The sequence below is a fragment of the Vigna radiata genome, unplaced genomic scaffold (genome assembly GCF_000741045.1).
Source record: "Vigna radiata var. radiata cultivar VC1973A unplaced genomic scaffold, Vradiata_ver6 scaffold_309, whole genome shotgun sequence".
NCBI lineage: Eukaryota > Viridiplantae > Streptophyta > Magnoliopsida > Fabales > Fabaceae > Vigna > Vigna radiata.
In genome coordinates, this window is record NW_014543822.1 from 51,885 (window position 1) to 59,140 (window position 7,256).

Consider the following 7,256-nt stretch of genomic DNA (forward strand, 5'->3'; position numbering starts at 1 on the left):
TATTTTGCATGTTAATATTTTTGTTCTCAAATCAATTTATTAATTTTTATTTTCAAGTCGTATTATTTTAATTCACGTGAACGAGAAAGCCATTCGAGTCTCTTGTGAAGAATGATATTGGGTTTTACCAATTATATTACTTGAACGATTTGGTACGCTTGCCAATCCGTCAACATGCTTCAGTCCACAAGAATTGATGAAGTTTTGAATTACTCCTCATACTTCTCACCATGTTCATTATCCATGTATCTACCATAATACTCTACTCCTCTATCTGATCTCACAATCTTGATTTGCTTTCCGCATTGTATCCCAACTTCAACCTTAAAATTTTAAAGGCATCCAAAGCTTCATCCTTCAAACGAAGTAAGTAGAGATACATATAACGTGAGTAGTCATCTATAAATGTGATGAAGTATTTCAGACTACTAGCGTCCATATCCGGACAACAAATATTTGTATGAATAATTTCTAGTAAACTTAAACTCCTTTTAGCACCTCTTTTAGACTTGTTAGTTTGCTTACCCTTTATGCAATCCACGCAAGTCTCAAAATCAGTAAAATCCAAAGTACTAAGTACTCCTTCATTGACTAATCACTTAATTCTCTCAATGGAGATGTGTCACAATCTACGATGCCATAAAACAGAAGAATTCTCATTCATAACACATCCTTTTAACCCGGTAGTAACGTGCATAGAATCATAAGCAATATTGTTTTGCAAAATAATGGAATAAAGACCATCGCATAATTTACCAAAACCAACAACTTTGGATTTATTCATTAAGGTAAAACCAGAGTCTGAAAAATTAAATAAGAAATCCAAAGGTATAAGTTGTGAAACAGAAATCAAATTCTTAGAAAAACAAGGAACATAAAATGTGTTCTCCAAATGCAAAACAAAACCACTACTTAAAAGTAAACTACACGTTCCAATGGCCTCCACATGTGAACTCATCTTACTCCCTGAGTAGATATATTGCTCACTTCCCACTGGCCTCCTTAGGTTTTGCATACCTTGTAAGTTATTAGAAACCTGGATTGTAGAACCAGAATCAATCCACCATGTGTTATGATTAAAACTAGTCATTTAGATTCATGACAGACAAAAACAAATGGAGTACCTTTCTTATCAAGCCAATTCTTAATTTTTAAGTAGCCTTTCTTCATGTGTCCTTTCTTTTTACAAAAGAAACAGATGGACTCATTCTTAATAACTGGCTTAGCAGGAATCTTTCCCTTCACATTAACTTGGTTCTTCTTAATCTCAAAAGAAGTAGTCAAGTTCACCCTCTCCCCTTCTTCTATTAATAGTCTTTCTTCTTCTTGAACACACATGGTCAATAATTCATTAATAGACCATTTATCTTTATGTGTGTTGTAAGAGATTTTGAAGGGGGCATAATGGTGAGGCAAAATGCACAAAATATAGTGCACAAGGAAAGAATCAGACATGGTAACTTCCAAAGCTTTCAGTTGAGCCACAATGTCCCTAATGCGCATGATATGATCATGCACTCCCTTAATTCCAGTGAGCTTTAACGATGAAAACTGTATTATAAGGGTGATGGCAAGATATTTATTGGATGTCGTAAACTGCTCATAAAGATCCCTTAGTAAATCTTTGACATTCTCATACTGGTCAACTGAACCCCGGATCCCAGCGGAAATATTGGTTTTTATGAACGTAACGGAGAGAGGATTTAACCTCTCCCATTTTTCATAAAGATCAATGTCATCTTGAGTGCTGGTCTCATTAATACCCTGTGGTTCTGGTTTTCTAATAGCATAGTCAATGTCCATCCAGCCTAAATAAAGAAGAACTCTTTCCTTCTAAACCTTATAATGATCTCCTTTCAACTCGGGAATACCACACTTGATATCAGAAAAATTCACAGATTGAGAAACTGCAAATTCAAAAAATTACATGCTTAATGTATAATTTGAGACTAAAATAAATGTCATGTTTTACCAATGCAAAACATGTCTTTACCAATGAGTTTATTAACATAAAACTTGCATGTCCGCTAAAGTCTTACTCAATCAAACTCATTATCTTAATAATAAAACTATCAAATTATATGTCATGTTTCACCAATGCAAAACTTGTCTTTACCAATGAGTCTATTAACATAAAACTTGTCTGTGGGCTAAAGTCTTACTCAATTAGACTCATTCTCTTAATGATAAAACTATCAAATTATGTTCCTTTTCTTAATTCCTGTGGGTAAATTAAGAAATATAATTTAATATTTTATCCTAATTAATCATATAAATATGAAAAAATTCCCCTGTGGGTAGATTTTATCATATTAAATATAATTATTTACAACTAATGTTTCTCATGTAGCAAAACTTTATATACAATTTTAATTGATTAAAGATGTTGTGGCTACTCTTTAATCTATTAAAACTATATTACTACTAAAACATTAATAATATATAAATATTTACATAAAATTCTTAATATGCAAATATATTAATAATAATGCATATTTTATTTGCACATATAACAACAAATATATATACATATAAATAATACCCAAAAAATATACATAATTATTATCCAAAAACAATTAAACATACTCATATCACGTTCAAGATTAATTGCCTTTTACCAAGCCTGCAAATTTCCTTGAGGGGAAAGATGATGGGAGAAACGCAGGGTTGAAAAATAACAATTCTCTAACAGGTCATGAATTGACCCAAAAACTGAAACGCAAAACCAGAGTTCTCTCTTTATATTAAAGAGATGAAGAAAAACAAGAGGATTTTCAAAATCCTGAAACGTGAGAAAAAGAAAAAACGAACAGACAAAAACTTGTTCATCGGCTTTAGACGGATCCTCTTGATCCAGTTTCAATTTTATTTTTGCCTTTAAATAGAAAAGCTCCGATTAAGATTACAAAAATTGTAATCAGATATAACATTAATATGGGGATTTTGTTTGGATTAAAAACATCAAAATAATAAAGTTCATAAATCAAAAATCCAAATCAACGAAAACATGCAAGGCAGAGGAATGAACCGGCTCTGATACCAAATGTTAAAATTAAATATACTAAAGGATAAAAAGGAGCAGAGTAATATTGATCTAAACATATTATATAAACATCATAGTAATACATTCAGATCAAGAACAGCGGAAGCAAAAATAAAAGAATAAGGTGCATACCTCCTGCCATTGCAATTTTATAATCCTAACAGAGACAATTTTGTTTTCTAAACCTTAACTCACTCAAACTCGATGGTGTGTTTTTCTGAATAGAGGAGTAGGCTTAGTAATCAAAACTGAGAGTAACCCATTCCCTTTATATAAAGTCTGGCCATCACAGGTTTAAAAATAATGGGTTGGGCTTTACCTTTAAACAATATAATAACTGCTCCATAACCTCTATGCAGTTAAAAAGGATAAATATAATTGGCTTAATGGATCAGTTTATGTTCCTTAAAAATAGAAACTTAAAATGCTATAATATTTATTCTATAATTCAAATAAATGCTAACAATAAAGTGTTTTGTCCACAGACCCTAACCTCCACCCATGCACCACCATTTTCTTGAACAGAAATTGTATCAACCCAAAGCAAACCAACAACTTCAAGAATATCACTACCGATAAACCCATCTTCCCCCTTATCAATGCGTTGCTCTTCAACATGGCTCCAATCCACACGAGTCTTCTAACACAGTAACAACACTGCGAAATAGAAGACCGCCAACACCACAAAAATCCCAACTTCGTCGCTCCTTCCCCAGTTGTAAGTGCCCATATGATGACGAAAAGCACTACCGTGACATTGTAGATGATAAAGGCTGCGAAGGTTCACAAAAAGGTTACCATGAGTCTCTTCCAAACCTTGGGAACGACGATTATGACCTTGGAGAAAGTGACCTCTCTTGTGGTGTAGATTGAGGCGATGGTGTATACCACTGTTGAGGTGGAAAGGAGGGAGAAGATGAGGAGGAAAGTGAAGTAGATGAGCTTGAAGAGGATGAAGGTGGTCCATTCCAAAGAGAGCATGTTGGAGAGGGTGCGGTATCGAGGTGTGCCTTGTGGGGTTTCCATCATTTGTTGTGTATTTTTTACGATCTTACCGAAGAGGATGTTAGATAGTTCGATGTGGATGAGGAAGATGAAGGAGAGAGAGGGAGGATTAGAGTTAGGGTGATCTTGCTGATGTTGGTTTTTCAATGGAAAAATGGATGGAAGGAACAAAAGTTAATGGTGTGGAAGATAGAAAAAAAGGTGAATGGCAGAAGTGCAGAGGAGAGAGAAATAGAAAAGCAGAAGTGCAGAGGAGAGAGAAATAGAAAACAAAGATAAATAAAGAAGTGTCAGAAAGAGCAGATGAGAGAGAGAATAAAAGTGCAGCCACGTAAGCCTCAGTTAACGTCGCTCCTACCTATTTAACGGAAGGGAGCGATTTCATTCAAAATTGGTAACCTGGGAATCAAATAACATCACTTTTAAAAGCAGGTACAAAACAGAATTTCATACTCCAACTTGGGGACTAAAAAGGTAATTAATCCTAAATTCTAATATTCAACGGTTGAGTTACTTGTCTTCAACTATTGAGTCTACAATGAAATTAATGTTAAGGTTTAGTGGTTTTTAGCTTACACACCCAATGCTTTCTTGAATTGGGTTTATCCCGCTTCAAGTGTGTTGTTGGTGCTTAGACATTTTTTGTTATGTTGATCTCAGAGTGATGGAGAGACTTTCTTTTCTTGTCGGTGTCTACGGAGACTGTCGGAAAACTTGTGGATGAGGAGTAAGAGAGTATAACTCAATAAATCACTTGTCTTCCAAAATTTCTTAATCTTCTCCGTTAGTTGGTTCTTAGTGTGTGCTTACAGTGTTGTGTGATGTGTGCCTAAGAAGTAATGAAAAAAAAAATAGAGGAAGAGGAAAGCTAAAAGAAATAGTGCTCTGTATGCAAAAGAAAAAAGAAAAGAAGGGGAAAGAAGAGGGAAGGAAGAAATGATATCCGAGAACTACTGACAATTGTGCTATTGCTGTAGTAGTAAAAAAAAATCTTTGACCAAACTGAATATTTTGATTTTTTAAATATTAAAAGCATTTTAATTATAAGGTAATATGGGAATTGTTTAAAAGCTTGGAGGTGTAGGATGAAGTGTTTGGAAGTGCAGGATGAAACACCCTGCACTTTCTTATCTTTTTGTAACCCATGAGTGCCTCTTTTTTTATTGAGTCCGTGTGATTTTTTTTTTCTTTTCAGCCAAACCAAACACAACATATTACAGCTCATCTCCATGTGCACCCCTAAAAATGAAATTCACACCTCTTCTCTTATTTTAGCTTAAAATATAATTGATGTGACATTTCTTTTTAAGTCCCAAAATGTACTTCTAAAATTTTCCTTACAATCAATAATGAAAATAATAAGCTCAGATAATTAAAATTAATTAAAATAAGAATTTATGGTTAATTTAAACACAATTATGAAAACTAGGGAAATACTGGACATTCAAGCACAATTCTCTGTCTAAATCTAGCATAATAAGCTAAGTGAAGTCAAGAAAATATTGACTCATCAAAATAAACCACACTTAATCTTTTGCGTTCCTTAGAAAAATCAAGACGCAAATCAAGGAATAGTTCAGAGGACATCAGGGGCATGTCACAACCTCAACACACCGAAGACAAAGACTCACAAGGAAAGAAACAAAATTACACAATTCTCAAGAAATCTGGACAAAGAAAGGAATAGACAATATCTAACAAAGAATAAAATAAAATAGATACTCATGAAATCATCCAAGCAATTCCAAGCATGGAAAAATGATCAATCAACTTGAGAGGTGAATGAAAAGCAACAAAACCTCACAGATGCACTACCAGTGTTTCTCTCCAGTGTCTAGAGTAAACAATGTCAACTCAATGCACTCAAGAAAGCAAGCACAAACAGACTTGACAAGCCTCTAATATCAACACTCAAAACATATGCATGTTCAAATCAAAAAGTCTTTCATGGATGTAATGGGACCAAGGACAAGGGAGGATAAATATGGATGAGAAGCTACAAACCAAAAAGAATAGAGGAGCAATGGAGAACAAGTGAAAACACAATTAAATCACACCCAAAACCTCTAATTCAATCCTCTTATTGACTCCATTATTCACAATTTTTTTTTTATATTTTTCATGTTTTTTTTTTATATTTTTCATCTTTATTTAGGACACAACTGTAAGAGACAAGATAAATAACATATTTACAAAAAGAAAACAAGACGAGGGACCAACTAGCCAATTCATCATAATCCCTAAGGAGACCACACTTGTTCCCAGAACACTTCCAAAGCTCCAAAATTCCCTAAGGTTAAGGTAATTATGATTTTTCACTTAAGGCTAGTGTATGAGCTTCAAAACAAAGAAATGGGGAAAGTATAGGCTCAAAAGGGGTTATCAAATCATTAAAACGAGGTAGGCTTTTATTTTTTTGCTAGAGTGGCTCAAGAACAACATTGCCTTTATCACTTCCAAACATGCATATCAATGAAGAATCATAAAAAAGAGTCAAGCCAAGACAAATGTGCAAGCAATCAAGAGACATATCACACAAGAAAGAACATTAAGTGGCTCAAATTCTCACACAGGGTATTTCTGTCACAATCAATCAACCCCTCAAACATCATAATCATCTTCCAATCAAAGAAAAGCAAGGATTTCAAATCAATCAGAGTATCAATAAAGTGAAAGACAGATCTACAACCTAAAAAAAGTCCAAAAATAAAGAGAAACATGCAAAACTATACATAACACTGATGAAGGTTGAAAAACAGTGATTTTCATATGTCAATTTGGACCAAATTACACCCTTTACTACTCGGAACGAGCTTAGAATCAAGAAAAACTGAATAAATGAGTCTGGAGAGAGTCAAAAGTTGTTTTTAGCGATTTTATGCTTATTTTGCATTGTTTTGTAGTTAATTTGAGAAAAGTAAGAATGGAGTTGAAGATACAGGTCGTTGACTCAAGAAAAGAGCAGAAAAGTTGAGTTTTGAGGAGTCGACGTACCGCCCAACGGCACACTTAAACTGCCGGGCGGTCCAGGATGAGGAGTAGGCAGCATTTCACGCTGAGAGAAACCGCCGGGTGCTGGCATGGGAAACCGCCGGGAAGTGGCAATTGCCGCTGGGCGGTGGCGGCAGGTTGTGGCAAACCGCTGGGCGACACACTTAAACCGCCCGGCGGTAGCACGCTGGACTTGGGCCTGATTTTGACGCGCTCC

General features: G+C 34.6%; 1 pseudogene; it reads right to left on the bottom strand.

Moving 5' to 3' along the window:
* The window catches only part of LOC106755019, a 13,981-nt pseudogene that overhangs the window by 3,784 nt on the left and 2,941 nt on the right, over nt 1-7,256 (bottom strand).